The following is a 22,512-nucleotide window of genomic DNA, read 5'->3' as shown; positions in this document are numbered from 1 at the left end:
TAGGTCTGTAGATTTTAGTATGTTTACACTGTATCATATGGCTAATGTCTGCTTTTAAGTGAGTATACACCATTCATGTCGTTGTGTTTCTGGGTTACCTCACTCAGGATGATTATTATGCAAATTCCATGATTTCCTTGTTTTTAATAACTGAGCAGTATTCCACTGTGTAAATGTACCACAATTTTTTTTTATACATTCTTTGGTTGAGGGACATCTAGGTTGTTTCCAGATTCCAGCTACTATGAATAAAGCTGATATGAACATAATTAAGCAAATGCCCTTGTTGAATGGTTGAGCATCTTTTGGATATATGCCTAGCAGTGGTATAGCTGGATCTTGAGGTAGCAGTATTCCTAATTGTCTGTGAAAGTGCCAGATTGATTTCCAAATGGTTGTGCAAGTTTACATTCCCACCAGCAATGGGGGAGGATTCTCCTTTCTCCACATCCTCTCCAGCATGTGTTGCCACTTGAGTTTTTGATCTTAGCCATTCTGATGGGTGTAAGGTGAAATCTGGGGGTCATTAGTTGTAAAAGAACATGAAAATGGAGAAAATAGTAAAATATAATAGGTGTGAATACAAACAGGAGACAAAACTCTAAAAACCAAAGAGAGATTCAATAGGGAAGAAGGGAGTTATCACAGTCATCCACTGTGGGCAGACAGGTAGGGTAGAAGCTTTATTTTATTTTCTTCAGAATATTGTATTCACAGCTAAATCCTATGGTTCTGCATGTGAAGTAACCTATTTTTGTAGTCTTGTTTTACTCCATAGGAAAAAGCATAATATAATCTAAATATTTTATGGTGTTGGGAATTGAACTTTGAGCCTTCCATACCCTATGCATGCTCTCTATCACTGGGATATTGGGATATTGGGATATTGGTGCTTTATTTCTAGCCCCAATCTGAATCATTTCAAGACAATTAATTTTAATATTTAACACTATATATTTTCATGTATATGATGCTGCTTTATTTTCTTTAAATATGAAATTGTATGGTGGAGAAAGCTAATTACATTTATTAAAATAATCATGGTATTTCTATTTGTCATTGTTCTTGTTAATTATATCCTGTGTATAATTGGTCATCTTAGCTCTTTATATTTAAATATTTGTGGATTATTTATTTATGGTACATATAAACTGAATTAAACCTATTTTATCAAATAAATATCAACATTAATTATAAATTGCCAATGACTTAATGAGGCTTCTTTGCAGATAAACAAGAAGTGATGACATATCAAATCTATTTATAATAAAACTTAAGAATATCATACTCACTCATATAGACATACAACATAGGACAAACCCACTAAAACCTGTGCATCTAAAGAAACTAAGCAAGAGAGAGGACCCTAACTAAAATGTCCAATCCCCATCCGGAAAGGCAAAGAGGATGGACATCAGAAGAAGAAGAAAACAGGAAACAACCTAGGAACCTACCACAGAGGGCCTCTGAAAGCCTCTGCCCTTCAGACTATCAAAGCAGATGCTGAGCCGGATGGGCAACTGTTGGGCAGGTGAACGGAATTTTAGGTAAGAACTGGGAAATAGTAAGAGCTGGAGAGGACAGGGTCTCCACAAGGAGAGCAACAGAACAAGAAAATTTGAACACAGGGAACTTCCCAGAGACTCATACTCCAACCAAGGACTATTCATGGAGATAACCCAGAACCCATGCACAGATGTAGCCCAGGGCAGTTCAGAGTCCAATTGGGTTACATAGTAATGTGAAGAGGGACTGCCTCTGACATAATCTGATTGGCCTGCTCTTTGATCACCTCCCTCTGGGGGGGAGCAGCCTTACCAGGCCATAGTAGAGGACAATACAGCCACTTTTGATGTGAACTGACAGACTAAGATCAGAAAGGAGAGGAGAACCTCCCCTATTAGTGGACTTGGGGAGTGGCATGCAAGCAGAGGGAGGAGGGAGGGTGGGATTGGGAGGGGAGGAGGGAGGGGCTTATGGGGGGATGCAGAATGAATAAAGTGTAATTGATGAAAAATTTAAAAAAAGGCAAAAAAATTAAAAAAAATAAAAAAAATTGAAAACAAAACTTAAGAATATCAAATGAATATCAGCTATAAAACTAACAAAACTGTACCGGCATTTATAAGTAGCTACAGCCCTCCTTAGTTAGTATTTAAACTTGCGTGACTTATTGCTCAGTAAACCACTGCTAAGGATTCAAAGGTACTGCTAAACTTTGAGGCATAATTTCTTCTCCATAGCCAAAGGTTTGGGATAAGAAGATCCAAAATCCCTTTAAGTTTCTGTTGCCAGAAGGGTTCATAATCTCAAATGCTCAAGATTTAGTTGAGTACTAAATCTTGGTGCTTGGTACATTGGATCTAGTTGTTCCAGTGTACCAAGGAGCTTATATCAGCTACATAAAGATGCTATTTCTTAGCTGAAGGCAAGAACTTTCCTCCAGGGAATGTTTTGAAAATGTTGTAAATGTTATACAGTCACTAATGATTTCCTTGGAAATAAGAATATTGAATGGGTGTGTAGCCCATGCTTCAACACAGTGTCCATTACTAGAGATGCTTTTAGTATTTAGTATGATCTTTCAGCTCCTTTACTTGCAGTAGGATAAGTCTTCTTGGCACTTGGAATTTTGAAGAAATAATGTATCTCCTCCTCCTCTTGTAACATGAGAGAAATTGAACTATGCAATTTACTTTCATTGTTTAGATTGCCACTTTAATTCTACACCCCATAGAAAGAATTATAGGAATAAACTTGATATGGTTATAATTATTGTGGCATTTAGGTTAAATATTTAAACTTAGGAATATATTTCCCAAGCTTGAAGGCACATTGTTCTCATATGTTGCATATTTATGTCTGGACAAAATTGCTCCTGTTCTACTCGATCTGCTATTATAATTTTGCCCAGTGTTTTGAAAGGACTGAACAAATTGTCTGAGCAGAAAACAAATAGTAGGCCAAGAATATCTAGAACAAAAAAATTTTATGTTTTCTACCTAACTTTTAAGTATGAAAAATAGAATTGCTAGTAAGAATCTTCTCACAGAGACTTAGCTCCTTCCTTCAACTGGATAGGTGGCTCCTAGGAGTCTTAATTGGTTACAGTGTACTTTCTTGTCAACCCTAACATAACTGGGGCTACTTAGTCCTAATCAAGTCCAGGTGGTGTGGTAACTTTTCCATCTTTGACTTGCACATATCCCAGTTACAGTCCTTTTGTCCATTAATGACAGTTCACCAGTCTGCTGGATGCTGAGGCTTCACTCAACTTTTTAATAGGTGAAGAATAACCACTTGAAAGACTGTCTAGTAGAGCACTCAAGGATGTATGCACTTGAAAATATGAGTCTCTATTCAAAAGTAATGTACTAAAATGCCCAGTGTAACATTCCAGGGGCCATCAAGATGCCCTTAGACATGTGTGTTAAATTAGGATCTTCTTTTGCAAATTTATCTTCATATTTACTCATTTCAGTCCCTAGAGAATTTCTCATTTCTCTCTGTTGGAAGTCTGTGATAATCTCACTTTTGCTTGCCTAGTATACACACTGTGATCCTGCTCTACCTCACACCTTTCTGATTTTTAAAGCATCAAAATGGCAAAACCTAGTATACTTACTGTTACCTGCAGCCCCTTGACATATGGTTTTATGCTATCTTATGCTGGCCTGGAATTCAGTAGCTAGCCCAGTCTGACCTCAACCACACAGCTATTCTCCTATTTTAGACTCCAGTTCTGAGACTACACGTGTGAGGCACCATAATCTCATGGGACCTATACTCAAACTATCTCTGGATTTGAGGAATTCTCTTTAAAATATAGGAAGTTGCTGTGGAAAATTAACATAATTCTAGAGAACCTGATTAATCGATTTAATTTATTGTACCCTACACTCCTAACAAAGCTCCTTTCAAGTTTTCTTACATTCCATAAGAAACCTTGTTTACTAACTTGGTGATGAGTATACTGCAAGAAAACTCTTGTTTATATGGTGTTTAAGTTATGAATGAAATAGGCACCTATTTGTGCCATGCAAATACTTATAGATACTATCTACATTGTCTATATTTGAATCTATATTTATCTATCTAACCTCTACATTTAAAGCTATTTTAGAAAGTTCTCAAGCAATTAATAGTGAGTGTCCATTATAGTATTAGTGGTCAGTAATCATAGCCAAATTCAGAATCTAGAGGATGAACCAAAGTAATTAGTTGGTGATCCCAGAATGTCAACTTCTGCTCTGGACAGAATCCAACTTGAATGGATGCCTAAAAGCAATTCCTCCATTGGTCTTTCTTCCTCTATCTTTGGCTCCTTCTTAGCTCTGAACTCAGTGTCATAATTCCATCATGCTGCAATGTCTTGAGATCAAGGCAGAGTGATAAATTCATGGCTACATGCAGATACAATAATAATGAATTCTTACATTCTTGAGACTGAGAAAAATAATACAGTAATACTAATATATCAAAATGAAAAGGCAAGAAGAAAATAAAACATTTTCAAAAGCTGCAACAAAAGAAGCATCATCTTGGTTCATATTGATCTGCTTCCAACAGCATTGCATTAACTTGGTAAGTGACTCTTCCAAAAGGCACCCTTGGTTGAGCTGATGAAGATAGGAGAAGGAATGCATAGGCAAAGAATTCTGTTTTGCCCATTTTTACTCTTTCACCCCTTCCCTCTCCTTCTCCATATTATACTATTTTTCTTAGTATTTCCATGTAAACACATTGAAGAAGGATAGGATATAGCTAATAATCACAACACATTTTATTTTATCTAGAAATATAATCATTCAGTTTGACTTCAGAGTCTTAACTGGTCTTATAGCCTATTTATGGATCATACCACAGACCTGGGGAGTCAGGATCATTCTCAATTAGGTAATATGATTTTCATTTCCTTATATAAATCAAAAACATGACTCTGCTTCACCAGATTCTCTCTGGAATCTCTGTTAACCAATATATTTTCTCTGAGAAAATTAGGAATGAGTGCAGTATTTTCTAAGCAGACCATAAAATAGACAGAACAAATTCCATTGGGTCAATAGAAGGCAGCTGAATTGTAGCCACATCCCACCAGCCCAATGGATTCAGAGAATGCGGTAAATAATGTCAAGGGCAGACCAGCCCATTCACATAATCACATCATATCCTCCACCTATATAGCTATTCTTCAGCCGGAGGGTGAGGACACCATTGGTTGCGTTTCATTCTCTTCAGGGTCAATTCCTTCCCACAACATATTTCATCCTCCACAAGCTAGTTTAACTTGACATTGTCAAAGGGTCAAGGAAAGAAACAAAGGGGGAATGGTACTTATTTTCCTGGACAGTGCAATGCCATGGCCAGCTGCTGTATGCAAGTAAACTCTTCACCAAGTAATATGCTTTTAAAAGATTCTACAGTTTCTGGAGACATTGAGTTCTCTTCTCTGAAGCCCTCTGAATCTAGGCAAATATACAGCTGTCTTCAATTAAATGCTAGGGCCTCTCAGACCCACAGTCTCATGTTTCTGCTACTGTTTTCTTGTCTCATCATGAAGGCCTGGATCTAGTGGAAAATGCAGCGTGTATCCTTTTTCCCAAATTTCCTTTTTGTGCAAGGACTGCAAGACTTTGGACTGAGGATCCTGTGGGAACAGTACTTTCTTTCTCAACCACCTGACACTTAAGATGTTATTGTCTCTAAATTTTCCAGCCGAAAGCTGCCTATTCCTATAATTAGAGAATCTTCAGCTAGAAGGGTCTCTGTTTTCTAACAACAGAGACATCTGAGAGCAACCCCCGGGTCCATCTCAGGCAAACTAGGTTACTATTGGAAAGTAGTTCCTACTTCAGCTTCTCCAAAGATGGATAGTGTGGGTGAACGTTTGGGGGAGGGTAAGAAATCATGAGAAAACATCTGTATCCAAATAAATCACCTCAAAAATCATCTATAAAAATGGTAGGCTTTGCACAAGGCACTTGGTCTCTTGTAGTTGGCCTCACAAATTCACCCCAAAATCATGAATAAAACAGTAAAAGTGTTTCTCAAAGGTAGCATAAAAACACTTGTGGAAGAATAAACATACCCCCAAATCTCAGTAGATTAAAGAATGTCAGATTCATATGTTGCTCTTGTTGTATACTCTCAGCCATGCTGTGCTCTGTGTTGTCCTCCTGGATGCTCTGCAATTGAGGCCAACAGCCCAGCCACTGTCTGGAACTTGTAGGAAGAACAGAGGCATGGCACACCACAAGCTCACCACAAGCTAGATCCTATTTGTCTGCCTTTACTAGAGTTAAACAGTAAGTCATCACCTCGATGAAAAGAAGTAACTGCCAAAGAATACATACTCTGTTTTCCAAATCTAATGGTCAGTGCTCAACACTTTTCTTGACTTCTCCCATTGCACTAGACACACTTAAGTTGATTCCTCCATCTTCAACATGCATTAGTGAATTTGAACTTACTTAAGTATCTTAATTTATGTTGTTTACTCTTCCTACTCGCGCTGCCTAAGATTAACCGTGGTCTTATCTTTATCAATATCCACGTTCTCAGTGATCTAGCCTGTCCCATGAACAACAACTGTAAAGAATGGGTCTTTAACACTCAGTTCTCTCCTGAGTTCCAGATCACTACATCCAACAACCCATTTGATATCAGTGCTTAGATGTGTAGCATCTTTCACAAGTTCAGTATGAGCAGATTTAACGTCCTCATCTCCCTCTGCACACTTGTTTATTCTCAGCCTTTCTCAATGTACCAAGAAGACTAAGCAAGCCAGGTGTTCTGTGGTATTTCCTACTTTGCTTGTGTGAAAGCAAAATTGTGTTCTATAGTTTTTACCTATCCATCATTTGTGTAAATTATATAATATCTACCTTTTAAATATATTCTGAATAAGATTTATTATAACTTTGATAGATAGTGACTAAGCTAAGACACCTCATCTTTGGACTAGTTTGTGTATTGATCCAAATTCTTATCTCTGTATTCTTTTCTACACTCCTTTCCTCCATAATCTTTTCTGCATTGTATTTAAAGTGTATTTAAATTTTTCTCATGAATACCTGCTACATTTGAAATAAATTTCAAAGTGTTACTTGAGAGACCTCAAATAAACCACATCTTCAAATTACAGTTTTATTCTTTCTTTACTCTCGTCTGTGCTCCCTGGATTTCCTGTGTGTGAAGCACACAGGACACAGTCTTATCTCAACACTTTGTGCTTCACATCCTTCCTATTGTACAGATCTCCCCACAGATATCTACATTGTTCTCTCTCATGTTTCCATCAAGCTCTTTTTAAGAAACACACCATTTATGAAGGAATTCCCTAATTCCTCTCTCTTTCTCCCCCTCTCTCACAAACACACACACATACTTACACACATACACACAAACATACACATACATACACATATTTGTGCTAAGATGCACAGACAATACACACACACTCATATGTCATCTATGTCCTCCTAACTTGACCATGATTTAATAATCTCAGTGACCTCAATGACATTTATAACATTAAGCTATTTGTTCTATTATTGATTTTTTTCTACAAGAATACAAATTCCATGAAAACTGAATCATTTTTCTCTTCGGCGATGTATTTGCCATATGTAAACTACTTTTTGATATATAACATTTTCTATAAATTGTACATTTGAATGAATAAGTAAATGTGTGTGTGTGAGTCCTCAAGAGTCCCTTACTTGTTTGAATTGTTTATCATTGTGTCTCTAGAACTGTGTCCTATGGCACACAGGGGTGCTCTATACATATTCAGCAAATAAATACATGGAATTATGATTGTCATAAAAGAAAATATATATCCATAGTAACATAACACTGGACTTGCATGATTCTTCATTGCCAATATTCTCACTAAGCCCTGTGCCCAACTCATAGAAAATCCTGATGAGTATATATTGAATGAAGGATTTTTGTCATGAAGAATAAATGGTCCTCCATACATCAGAATTAACACTATGGACACAATAAAACCGGAGGGATGGTATATGGTTAAAAGGAAATTATCAAAGACAAAAATGCAGTAGAGTGATCAGGTCTGATAAGACTAAAAATCTTAAAATACAGTGGAGAAGGAGAGACGGGAATATGGGAAGGGGACGTGAGGGTGGGACTAGGAGGAGTGGAGGGAGGGGCCTGGAATTAGGCAGTAAAGTGATTACATTTTTAAAAATCAAACAAATAAAAAATACAGTGGAGTTAAAATCAGGCAAGATTTTGAAGAGGTTAGCAGAAAAGGAAAAAATAGTGAAAGTCTGTCCAGTGGAGAGAAGAATCAACTATACTGTGTTACCACTAGGTCTCGTGGTTCCTAAATGTTTACATGATGAGATTACAGGATTGTAATGCCAACCTCTGTGCTGTGAAATGTTGCCTTTCATCTTCCTTTAGGCTATGAGACTCACATGGCAAATCCTGATACAACTAGGGAGACATCTGTGCCATATAGGTTACACTGAATTTTTATAAGAATTCACTGGACATATTAAAAACTCTCCTGTAAAACATTTCTTTCTGGAAATTGGAAATAGATTAAGCTGCATGAAATGGCAATAGCAGATTAATACTATAGCACAGCCTCTGGTAGATAGTCTAATAAAGGATTCATTCTGTGTAGTTACAAAAATACAGAGTCAAGTGAATTTTGTGCTAACTTCTACTTGCCACCTGGTGGCTTTAATTAACCTGTCTTGTGAGTCACTGTGCCTTTATAAATTCCATTTATATTGCTTTGTGAGGATATGACATTTACTTCTTCACACCATTTTGATTTTTTTTCAATTATTACCATGAAAAGGTATATTGAGCAAATGTCACCGCAAAGGAAGCCCTGACCAAGTCATGGAATTTCTCTGGGTGACCAATATTGAGTGCTCTAAAGTAGCAATATAAAGAAAATGCCTGGGCTTTCATAATGTGACTGTTAATCCAGGGATAGTATCCAGTTCCTGCTAATTAAGTGACTTCAGAAAGATAATGCAACTAACCCAAGAAAAATCTAGGCTGTGATTTGCAAAGCATTGAGAATTCCTTTTGCATTTGAATTCTCTAAGCGATGCAGAGTTATTTTGATCTATGATATATCAGAACCACACTTCCATGATTTTGGTATTCATATAATAAAAGAAGTCACTTGATTTCTTTTAGGTACAATAGTATATGTCAGTGACCAGGAAAGTTACTGTATCAAAAACATCTGCACGGTCCCAATTCCCTTAGCTTCCAGGACAAAGAAGGTTGCACTTTGTATATTCAGAGCCTGGAAAGCTTTCAGTAAGTAAGACAACTTTGCACCCATTTGTGAATTGGTGCAAAATACAAATATTATGACAAAAGACAAATATTAAGAGTGTGAAATGAAATGATCCATGACTTTCCCTTAAGATGATATCATCACCTCAAAAGAATGGCAGTTCAGTGTCCAAGTAGGTTCCATAGTAATGGGAAGAGGGACTGCCTCTGACATGAACTGATTGGCCTGCTCTTTGATCACCTCCTCCTGAGGTGGGAGCAGCCTTACCAGGCCACAGAAGATGACAATGCAGCCACTCCTCATAAGATTTGATAGACTAAGATCAGAAGGAAGGAGAGGAAGACCTCCCCTAGCAGTGGACTTGGGGAGGGGCATGCGTGAAGAATGGGGAGGGAAGGTGGGATTAGGAGAGGAGGAGGGTGGGATTTATGGGGGGAGATACAAGGTGAATAAAGTGTAATTAATAAAAAAATAAAAATTATAAAAAAATTCCATAGGAATTATAACTTAAAAAATAAAGCGGTAGAAGACAGATTTTGAAGTGTAAAATAAGGATGAGTTCCAGGGCCATGCATAAAGCAAGCATCAGTTGTAAGACAGAGTATGGAAGAATTGATTATGCTACTTGGTTGCTCTCCTGAGGAGGAAAAAGGAAGCAGGACATGCTCTCTTACTCCCTACATGCAGAAGAGGGGCCTGGAAACAACATGCTGACATCTCCGCCATGCTGATGCCCCAACAAACTCCTGTGCCGAATCAACCATTATAATTTGCAGACTTTCTGAGTCTACTGATTGACAGCTACACAGTGTGTCTTAATGGCCTCCTCTTCACCAGCCAATTTAAATGAAAAAGAAGCAAAATTACATAGAACAGAATAAGGATCAAAGGCTAAAATGGAAAGTAGGCAAAAACATGAAAAACAAAACATGCTTCACCAAACATCTCATACGAAAATAGCAAGTGGATCCCTCTAAGTACTAGTTACAAAACGAAAAATGCCTGTGACAGTTTTGAGGTGTGTAGGCTCTTCATCATGTAATAGAACATGCTAGCAGTGCTTTCTTGACAGGTCCCATTAACAAGTTCTTATTTTAGACTCTTTTTTTAATGATGGCAACTGTCTTCTTTGTGAATAGACTGGGCAACCAGAAGCTCAATGACATCTGACTGCTTAGTAATTCTTAGCACTCATATCAGAAAGAGGCTGGTCAATGGTTTTACTGGTATTTCACATCTGATATGACAACTCTTCCAACTGCATATGATCTTGAGCTGTCCAGGAAAGATAATTTCTCTTGTGCATATTCAGCTGTAGATTCCACCGACATGTAGCTCTTAGCACATAACAAGTACTATTTTTAAATTTTCTGATGAACACTAAAATTTTATGTACTTAAACAAAGTTCCAGGTACGTCAGATAAGATATAGCCTAACGAAATGACTCCCTAAAGGTTAATTTGTTAATAATTGTCTCATAATTTTAAATATTAATTATAGTCACATTATAAAGGACTTTTCAATGTCTTGATGTAAGAAGCATTGCTGGGTTTATATAAATGATACTCCATCTTCTATAAATTAAAAAAGATATAATGAAGTATGGATAATTATATTAATTTATCACTAATGGCTTCAATGAGTAGTATAATAAGTGGTTTATGCAAGAAGAAAATGTTGTATATACTCGTTATCATTAGTTATTAAGAATATAGTTGAATATTTTGTTCAATAAAAGTTTAAGTTTCATTTCTTATCAGTCTTTTTTTCCCTCCATTTCTTTAGACTCAAATTGACATTCATCAAAACGGAAGAGTAGGATTTAACCTTACCCACATATGTTAAGACAGCATAGACCATTTACTGCTACTTGAAAATTTGCCTGAGTATCTTAATTTTCACCAAACCCCAAAAATCTTATTTCTTAACAACATTTGCATTGTAAGTCAATATAACTGTTATTGGAATCACTAATATTTCATTTTTTTTTTCAAATAAATTACATTTTGGCAATGTTCAGATTGTATACAAAGGCAGTAAAGTTTGTTGACTTCTTTGATGTCGTTCTGAGTTCCAAATCATAGAAATAAGTACTGATGATGATGTTCAGGGATTGCTACCACAAAATATAAGACTGTTGCATTTGAGAAAATATATGTGTGAGACAAATTTCCATTGCTAATACAAAATACCTAATAAAAAATGTAAAGCTTATTTTATTACATGATTTTGGAGATCTCAGTTCATAGTCATTTTACTATTGTTTGGAGGCTGTAATGAAAGCAGGGAAGATGCAGTGGAATTAAGACGCTCACCTTATGGTGGCCAGGAAACAGAGAGAAAATGAAGATAAAATCTCCAAGTAAATACTCCGTACAAACTTCTACTTTGAAGAGTAGAATTTAAAAGAGTTTCCAAGCTCCTAAATTGCACCACCTCCCAAAAACCCATTAAAATTACGAATGCATCACTTGGTTAGTCGGTTAAGATGGTAGACCTTATAACTTAATCATTTTCTAAAAGCTTGTTCTTCAGCATCTCTTTCTGGCCACGATGGCTTCTGCACATTAGTTTATAGGGAACATTTCAAATCCTTACCACAGAAAAAGCAGGGAAACCTTTATGATTTTCTACTCTCCCCCAACTTTCCAAAATCATTGAGAAGAAATTATCTGCTGTTTTAAGACAAACCATACACCGTCGTTTTACTTAAGGCCTCTGTGTACCCAGGAAAGGAAGAAGCAACACAGAGAAGATTCTGTGTTGCCTTTTTAAATTCCCTTGACTCTTAGCATTAGATCATATCTGACATAGTGCTCTGTGACTGCTCCTTATCAGACAAGAACATGAGATTACAGTTTTCCCCACTCGGGAGATCTCCCTGTGTCAAATGTCATTTATTAAGTAAATTTGAATGCTCTACTATATGTCATTTGTTATAGGTCTGTCCATCATGAACCCAAAATAAAGAAAGCTTAATATTTTTTGGCTTTGCCACACTGTGACTGTTAGGCTTCAAAAATTGCAGAAAAAAAAACTTAATGTATATTCTTATTATTCAATGAATTCTGTTTCATGCTAATAGCTCCTATAGGGTAAAGCCAGAAAAAATCTCTTAAGAAACAGTAAGTCCTAGTGTTAGAATTGATACTTAGTAATGTGTTATAAGAGAACCCTCACCATGCCCCTCCCAACAAACACTTAACAAGAATATGCTTCTGTTGGCAGGTGTTGGAAAGGAAAAGAAAATAGTATTTCTTTCCCAGAGAGCATTAGTCTGGGCAGCAGAAAGGGCCAAGCTAGAAAGATAATCATTTCTCAACTTGTTCTTTTCTATTCTTTTTCATGTGAGATTATCTTTTAAGACTGTGGCAGCCAATATGGAAAGATGATAACAAAATTATCTTAGCAGTGATACTCTAACAAATCAAAACATAGTCAAGGAAGGGTAGTTATTGCAAAAGATAGTACAAAAGATAAAATGTTGCCATTAAAAACACAAAAACCAGAAAGAAGAGCAAACTGCGAACATGTAAGCTTTACAATACCAGTAAATAAAATAATTGATGTCTCCTTCAAAATTTCAATAAATATTTGAATGAATTCATTGGGCATACAATGTATTTCACACAAGGTGTTTTGATTATATTTATCCCAACATTTCTCTTCAGTTCCACCTTACTTCCTTACTGGTACAACATTGTGTCCCATTTTGATGTTGTTTTGATTTGCCTTTTCGTAAATAACCCACCCATCTTAACTTGTGTTGTCCACATGCTACTGAGTGTGAGGTCATTCACCCAAGTGTAAACAGGCTACCAGGAACCACGATCTAAAGGCAAACTGATTTTCTCTTGCATAGAAGCTATTAGCGCTCCACAGGGCCTCAGTCAGAAATTGGGTTTATAAACTGCATACCATTCCATGCCTGACCATTGCTTGGCTCAATCTTGTCTACCATTTTAAAGGATGCTAATAAATGTTAATAGGTTCTTTTGTCAGAAAGAAGTTAAAGAACAAGATGTACATTTTAAAAAGGAAATAGAAAAACTGAACAAATTAAATGAAATAACTGAATATTATGACAACAAATGATACATAATTTGTTTTCTCCTAACAGAAGTTATGCAGCTCATAATTCAAGATGATTATTTCATTGGAGGATAAAATAATTGGGATACAAGAACAGAAATGCCTATAAAGAGCTACATTATCTTTCAGCTCACCATTGAAGGCTACCAAAGTTTACTCTTCAAAGGGAGACTAGAAAACCTCATGTAGTCAGAGGTTAAGTTCTGCGGGGAGTCAGCAGAGAAGGCAAGTGCATATATCTACTCTAACCAGATACTGGCTGAGGGCTGCAGCTATTTTTCCAGCATGCAAATGGGGAACAATACAGATAGATGAGCCAACGTTGCTTGAGGTGTTGAGAAGTAGAATACTGGTTGGACACAAAATGTGTCTTCTACAGAGTCTTAATCAACTCAAAATAGAGATACAAACAAATCTTTCCCAACATTGATAAAGTTTTATTTTACTTTTGAAATAGATTATCATTTCATCACACACACATGGATTACACACGGGATGGGTCAGTGTTATATTTCAGTTCATGTATGCAATATGTAATGATTAGGTCCCAGTAATAGGCATATTTATCACTCCAGAAATTTATAATTTCCTTGTGATAGGAAGATTGAAAATATCTATTAGCTGTTCTAAAATACAAAATTAGTTAACTTAATGCTAGAGTTATATGAAAGGAGGGAACATCAATTAGGAAAATGCCTCGGTAAGATCCAGCTGTAAGGCATTTTCTTAATTAGTGATTGATGAGGGAGGACCCAACTTATTGTGGGTGGGGACATCCCTGGGCTGGTGGTCCTGGGTTCTACAAAAAAGACTGAAGCAAGCCGGTAAGCAGCACTCCTCCTTGGCCTCTGCATCAGCTCCTGCCTCTGCTGTTTCCATTCCTATCCTGAATTGAACAGTGCTATGACATGTAGCCAAATAAACCCTTTCTTCCCCAAATTATTTGGTCATGATGTTTCATCACAACAATGAAAAACCCTAACTTAGACAAGTTGGTAGCAGTTTACTGTGATAGAAGTATTTTGGAATTTTGGACTAGAAAAGCCATTGATGTTGAGAACTCAGTGGTTTGTTGTGTGGGAGCTTGAAAGATAAGAATGTTGAGACCAGTGCAGAGATTGGAGGCCTCCTTTGTGAAATTTCAGAGGGAAGCTTCAAGACTCTACCAGGGCAGTTTGCTATTTTGATTTAATGTTCTGTGTTTCTTGTTAGCTGGAGGCTGAAGAATCATCTGTGATTAATGAGCTACCAGAACTATTAAGGACAAACCTTTGTTTTGCTGGGACAATTGATGCTGGCAGCTGCAGCTGAGAATTTAGCATCATTAAGATGAGACAAGCATCTTTGAGGTGAAATCTTCGGGGAAGTGTTTCCTGAGAGTCAGCACATGGAAGTTGTGTTCCAGAGTTGGCCAAGGATGTACCTCAAGCTGGCAGCAAAAGTTGGTAGTATGAGAGTCACCCAGGTGGTACTGGATTTAAAGGCATGAAGGGGTCGTGGAGAACAGCTGAGGCTCAGTATTGTGAGAGGCCATGAAAGACCACTGGTGAAGGTGCTCCCTCAGTGGCAGTTGAAAGCCCAGGACTAAAAGGGTCATGTTGAGGTTTGGCACCATAAAGAGATCATAGGAGAGGCTGTTGGTGAAAATGCAGCTCAATTACAGCAAGAGACCCCAGCATTTTGGAGAAACTATTACCATGGGACAGCTAAGAATCATAGAAGACAAACTGTGTGTGCTCCAGACAGGAAAGCCAGAGAAGTGACTCAAGCTCCCCAGAGAAGTCCAGAAAACAGTGAGTTCCAGATCATTATTATCCAAGATACAATTAATATTCCAGATATAAATCCAACTTATTTATACTGTTAGAGTTTGGTTGTGCTTGGTTCACTTTGTGACTGTGTCATGGTTCTTCCCTCTTGAAAAATGTATTTTAAGTTTGATTTTTAAAGGATCCCACAGAAGAAAGACTTCAAAATTTTAAAAGAGATTTTTGGATTTTAGAAAGACTGAATATTTTAATGAGATGAAAAATTTAATGTTTGAATTCGTAAAGACTGTGGGACTTTTAATTATTTATGATTTTAATGTGAGAACTTGAGGATGAAAAAGAAAGGAAAGGTGTGGCTTAATAGTGATGTGTTTCTGTGTTAGGCTGACAAGAGATCAGTGTTCTGGCTAGTCTTAGGTCAACTTAACATTAGTTATTTAAGGGAGGAATCATCAGTTGAGAAAATGTCTCCATAAAATCTAGCTATAAGGCATTTTCCTGATTAGTGATTGGTAGGAGTATTGCCCAGCCCACTATAGGTGTGCCATCACCAGACTGGTGGTCCTAGGTGCTATACGAAAGAAGACTGAGCAAGCCGAGAAGCAAGTCAGTAAGCAGCACCCCTCTATGGCCCCTGCATCAGATCCTGCCTCCAGATTTCATGCCTTGTTTGAATTCCTCTTCTGAACTGAAATTGCTGTGGAAGTGTGAGCCAAATAAACCCTTTCCTCCCCAAGTTATTTTTAGTCATGGTGTTTCATCACAGCAATAAAAACTTTAACTAAGACACTTATTAGTTAAAGCTATCTTATTATGCTTCTGATCTGAATTTTCCTCAAAAGATAGTGACATTGAATATTAATTCCATATCTATGATGATCACTTATTCTCTTTACTATAGGTTTATTTCATTTGTTCATTTTGAAGTGAGATTATTTGTTTTTTAATCATTGTTTGTTTTCTTTACATATTTTAAAAATTACTGTCCTTTTGAATACTTTGCAAATGTGTTATCCATAGGCTTTCTCTTCATTGTATTGATTGCTTCCTTTGTTGTGTAATCTTTTAGTATACAAAATCTTATTTGCCAATTTTTAATATTGTTGTATAATTTTTATAATCATATCTGTTGTGGGTTATTAATATCTATTATTGATTATCTTTTGGTTAAGCTGTGGTTATTCCTAAACCAGTTGTATACCCAAATCAACACACAGAGACTAGGATTTATTTTATTAACCTAGAGCACAATGCTGGGCAATAATTATTCCAGCCTAAACCTCCAAAACTGCATAGTTTCCTATTATTCAGATTTCACCCACCATACTTGCTTTTAGTCATATCTTAGGTCCAGTTCATATCTCCTTGTGGTTCCCAGTCCTCTCCTGCCGATCTCTGCTCCCTATTCCTCCCATTGGCTTCCGTCTCCTCCCCTCAGGAGGATGTCCCACCCTGTTCTCTCCATTGTTCAGCATTGTGGCTCATTGTTTTATTAACAATATCGAGAACAAATGGTGACATTTTTACAAACTTGAAACAGGTGATGCTTAGAATAAACATCACAATGCAATATTGAGATTGAAACCAGACAGTGGGGTAGAGAAATTAGCATGTGAATGAACAAGGGTAATTGTATACACTGCACAAGAACATTGAAGGAACACATATCTAAAACACTTCTCCCAGACTGTCTTCCAGCGTTTCCTACAGGTTTGTTTCTAGTATTTGGAGAGTGTGGGCTGTTTGAGTTCTTTGACTAAGTTTGACTTCTATGTAGATGAGATATAGGAGTCTAGTTTCTTTGTTCTGTGTATGTCTGCCTAATTTTCCAATAATCATTTATTTAAAGGTTTCCTTTTATCAGTGTGCCTCCTTGTTGTCTTCGTCACAACTCAGTGTGACATAAATACATAGATTTATTGTCAATGATCTGTGTCTATTTATAAAGCAAAGACACATGCTTAGATTTAAATGTAAAGCTAAAATATTAATTATCTATACCACTGCCGGGGCATACTAGGGCACTATCACACAGAAAATACATACCTTTTTTTTTTTTTCAAAAGGTCTTTAGTATTCAGTGAAATGGAAATATACCTCATTAGAAAACAGAACACGCCATATTTCATCTCTTCCAGTAAGGGAAATGAGGTCGTTAGTGGATCAGAGAGACTTCCAAATTTCATGTTATAGCTTGTTATAGAAGAGGAATGTAAAGAATATTGCCATTAAGTGTACAAGTATATGTAAAAGTAACTTGGGTTCCTAACTTCGAGTTCTAGGAGGCCAGCAGTCGTTAAGTGCAAAAATAAATGCCTATTCTTGGAAGGCCCACTGGACATCCCACAGTGGGGAAATCCCCCACAGCAGCACAGTTGCATAGGATGCTGAGAACCAGCATGGTGTGGGGGAGAGAGATTCACACCCCCAGCACAGCATCTGCTCACAGACTAAAACCAGAGCCATGCTTACCCCTTCTGTCCATCTGGCACCCGCCACAAGACTTAATTCATCCCCAAATTAAACATGCACCGCTATATCATGGAACAAATTTTTAAACCTTATTAGTGAAATATAACTTTCTTTACCATGTTCAGTTATCTGAAATACTTTATATATGGTCATATTATGTGGTCAATGATCAGATAATCTATCACCCCCAAATTTCTGACCTTAAAAAAATATCTGTTAAAAATTAATGTCTTTTTAGCAAAAAAAAAAACAAAAAGTGCTATATTCCTTGACAACAATAACAGCCTGTTCAATTAATTTGCAGCTCAGAATCTTTACTTGTGTTAGAAATATTTTAATGAAAACAGTTTCATTTTACATTTGCTTTATTTTTCAAAAAACTAAAACAGAAAAAGAGAAAAAGGAAACAATTCATTGTTTGGGTATTCTTAGAATAGATCTGTCACTGAATTCCACATTCAGGGAATAAATTAAAATCTATTGGCTGCTATTGGTGGGAACCCCGGATGCCCAGTTAGCAAATGTACACCTTAGCAATTAGAACTGACAATATCAAAAGTTACATTGCTTAAAACACTAGTAATTCATTATTATCTTTCATGAGTTCTTTGCTTCAGGTAAGAATATAGAACATGATGATTCCCATTGGCTGAAAGTCTAGACACCACTATCATGCAAATATCAGTCATTCTCATGCTAGCTGATGTTGGCTCTGTGTGCCAGACTTACTTGGTGATTTCAGTGATAACTGCTACATATAATCTCTCCATTTAACCTGGATCAGACTGTCATGTAGATATAACAGAGAAAAAGAAACAAAGGTTCATGTTACATTTTAAAACCAGCTTTGGAAGTCATGCAGTAACATCTCTGCTGTTTGCTATTGATTGAAGAAGAGATTACAAAGGTCTCTCCCAGTTAAAGACACTCCACATCAAAAGGTCTACTTATCAAAAGAGGAGAATCTAGGTCAGGGAGCAAGAACAGAGCAGAATGGTATCTAAAATATGCACACTTTTTTGGAAAGTGCAATTTGTCACCCCATAGAGTATGATTCACTGACCCAACATCAGAAGGATAACCTCTTAGCCTGACTACACCTAGCATTTATATTTTTCCAAGACTAGATAATATTCTGAATGAGTTGGAAAGATTTTAAAGGGTATTTAGAATGTGTTTCTTCTACAGATATGTGCATGAAAAGTAACAAGAAAACAATCATGAAGACAGTGAGATTTTAATTAACTCATACATTTACTATATTTCTCCTCTAGATTAGCAATCCTTAAATGGTAGGTCATGATGGAGAATTGAACAACCTCTCATAGGGGTTGCTTAAGACCATTGGAAAACATTTATATTTATATTATGATTCACAACAGTAGGAAAATGACAATTGTAAAATAGCAATGAAAATAATTTATGGTTGGAGTCAGCACAACAGAACATGTCACAGCAATAGAAAGGTTGAGAATCATTGTTCTAGATTGTATTATTCCAATAGTAATTCATTGTCCATTTAAGACTACTAGAGAACCAAATTTATTGAGAATTAATAGTTCAGATACGACTCAATCTGAAAATAAAATATATAACCAATAATACCAAAGGCATTGAGAAATAAGATTACATTGTGTAAATATAAGGCAAGCAAATCTACCCGTACTCCACACAATGATCCATAGTCATTTGGACAAGTCATTTTCTACTTGTTTCCTCTATAGGAATTCTGTACATAAAACAACTCTCAGGGAATTCAGATCCAGGCCTCTATTTTTTTTTTTTGTATACACATGCATAAACACACACACACACACACACACACACACACACAGACATAAAGATGCACACATGAAAGAGCTCTATTCATTCTGTTCTACAGTAGACATAAAGACACAATAACAGAATTCATGTTATGATCCTTTTTGGCTATAACTGATATGGGTTTCTAAGTTTTCCTACTTAAAATTTAAAATGATAGTAGTTAGGTCTCAAAGAAACCCAGGACAAGGCTAAGTCAGCATCAGTGGCTCCTTCAGCTCTTCTCTCCCTGACCCCACCCTAAACCTTTCCCTCTATATGGTTGAGATTCCCTCCTGCCAGCAAGATTCCTATATAACTCAGCAGTTTTGGTTACACTGCTCTTTTGGCCCTGCTGTCTCTCTTGGTTGGCAGCTCCTCTCTTTTTCTTTTTACAGGTCTTCTCTCATGACCAGATTTAGTTAGCCTTCCGGGTTTAGCCTAGACTCTTCCCTCTGCCTGCTTTCTCCCTTAGATCTACAATAAAGTTCTTCCCCATACTTTAGTAGTCATGTCCTCCTCTTTTTATTTCATTCAATGAAAATCTTTCTCAAATGCAATCAATTTGATTGCAAGATGATTGCATTTTAAAGACAACAATAATGTGTACCACAGAGTTTCTTAAAAACAACTTACTACATTGCTAAAGTATTAAAATAATACAACTGCTAATATTCTCAAAAATTGTTAATCAACTTATTATTAGGTAAGAAAATGAGAAACAATTAAATGAAAGGTGTTTTAGATGTAAATTGGATACAAATCAGCTATATCTGTGAGAAGCCAAGAAACAATAAAACAGGCTCTGGGGAGAAAAAAAAAAAAAAAAACAGGCTTTCAAGACAATTGTCTTGACCTTTCACTTGTAATCAAATTGCTAGATTCTTTTTCTAGCTGTTTCCTCTGCCCTGGGCAGATTTTGCCCAGCCTCTCCATACTCTATACTTAATTGTTACTAATTCCTTCTATGAAAATTGTTCTGGGTGCATTATGTTGTGTTTTCATTTTTCATTTCTCAGAGGTAAACTGGTCCATGTAGCCTTACAAGACATTTTTTGGATAAGCAGGAATATTATTTCTCCCCTTCTGCTCCTGAGATAAAATTATCAAATGAAGCTCAAGTTATTTCTGTAATTTCTCAAAGGTCATCATTGCCTGGGCTTGTTTTTGATTAAGTTTTAAAGTGTGGATCCCCGTGTTGGTCAGGATAAATGTCAAGAGTATTCCAAAATGAACAAAAAGATATTGTTCAAAAATCTGACGGTTCATATCTAGGTACAATAGGTGATGACTTTTCTGCCTAACAGTGTGCATAGAACTGATACTATGAAAGGTATTTAGTACTCTGTGGGTTTTATAAAAAGAGTATGTGAAGTTGGGAGGAGAAAGTGACAGAGTGTCATGAGACAAGGTGGAGGGGAGCAAACAGGGTGCTCGATCTTATCAAAATGTGTCATTTATATATGAAACTCTCAAATGGTAAATACTCTTATTACATACAATTCTCTGTAGGCAGTCTAGGACTTTGATGACACATTGGACATTTGTGAAAGTTTCAAGAACCTGTCTTTGACTTCTCATTCTGCTTCGCTGAACACTCACATTTGATTTTAAGAGCCAAATTGATGGTTATTCTAACAGAAAGATATAGGGGATACCTTCTTTCCCTTTATGGTCTTTAGCCAGAAGGGTTCCACTATGTCTACTGAGTAGGAACCTGTTTGTATTCTTCCAGCAGCAAAGAACACAGTCAACGTATTTGTTCATGTGGAACTTGATTAATACAAGGATGAGGAGGTCAGATATTGGGAGTCTCATCTCATCTGTGGATGAAACAGTTAACCATCTCATCCACAAGCATAACAGTGGACAGACCTGAGTTGTAATCCTAGGTCTAAAATGTCGCTGCTTTTGAGAACCTCAGGCATTTTGAACATTAAACAGCCTTAGTAACCTCAACTTATCTGACTGCCCTCAAAGAGACACAGAGAATACTGCACCTATTAATTAGTACAAAATATTGAATATTTGTTTAGACTATTAGATGTGCTCAGTAAATGAGAACTTATAGAGACTCAGAAGGCAGGGATAATGATATATAATCCTTGAGATTCAGAGTGGATAGGATGATTGGTGTGTTGAGATAGATAATAACATGGTGATTTAGGGTATCACTGAATAGCCCAAGAACCAAAGACTAGCAATAGCACATGGGCCAAGTACATTCCTAACTGCTTTATTGATTTCATTTTCATTGTAGCCATTTATTACCAGCCATCAGATAACAACAACTTTTCCACTTATGTGTATTAAATTCAGCATTCTGTATTAATCTTGATTTCCTTGTACTGACTGAATGAGGTAATTGCAAGCCAAGTTCAATGAGTTCAGAGAAGAGTCAAAGGTGGAACAATTACTTTCCTCCTCTCATTGCTACTACTTTCTGTGGGATGTTGGCTAACCTAAATCTTTAGTAGTACAGACAATAAAATAGGTTATGGTGGTATATAAGAACCATGATCAATCCTCACTTAGAAAGACAAATGGGATCAACATCGGAAGTAGGAAAAAACAAGAAACAGGACAGGAGCCTACCATAGAGGGCGTCTGAAAGACTCTACCTAGCAGTGTATCAAAGCAGATGCTGAGACTCATAACCAAACCTTGGACAGAGTACAGGGAATCATATGAAAGAAGAGGAAGTTAGTAAGACCTGGAGAGGATGGGAACACCACAAGGATCAAATATAGCTGGGCACTGGGGTCTTTTCTGAAAATGACTCTCCAGCCAAGGACCATGCATGGTTATAACCTAGAACCCCTGCTTAGAAGTAGCCCATGGCAGCTCAGCATCCAAGTGGGTTTCCCTAGTAAGAGGAACAGGGACTGTCTCTGACATGAACTCAGTGGTGGGCTCTTTGATCTCCCTCCACCCTGAGGGAGGAGTAGCCTTGCTATGCCACAGAGGAGGACATTGCAGCCAGTCCTGATGAGACTTGATAAACTAGGGTCAGATAGAAGGGGAGGACCACCTCCCCTACCAGTGGACTTAGAGAGGGGCAAGGAGGAGATGAGGGAGGGAGGACA

The 22,512-nt window shown here is 36.9% G+C and overlaps 1 long non-coding RNA gene across 1 annotated transcript in view; it reads left to right on the top strand.

Moving 5' to 3' along the window:
- Window positions 1-1,610, top strand: part of LOC132657042 (uncharacterized) — a 442,538-nt gene extending 440,928 nt beyond the window's left edge. The window contains exon 4 of the long non-coding RNA XR_009594884.1: window positions 1,501-1,610. This is a non-coding gene — a long non-coding RNA (uncharacterized LOC132657042). The remainder of the gene's footprint in view (window positions 1-1,500) is intronic.
- The last annotated feature ends 20,902 nt before the right edge of the window (window positions 1,611-22,512 follow it).

Source organism: Meriones unguiculatus, chromosome 10 (assembly GCF_030254825.1).
Source record: "Meriones unguiculatus strain TT.TT164.6M chromosome 10, Bangor_MerUng_6.1, whole genome shotgun sequence".
NCBI lineage: Eukaryota > Metazoa > Chordata > Mammalia > Rodentia > Muridae > Meriones > Meriones unguiculatus.
This window is presented reverse-complemented; position numbering and strand designations above follow the sequence as displayed.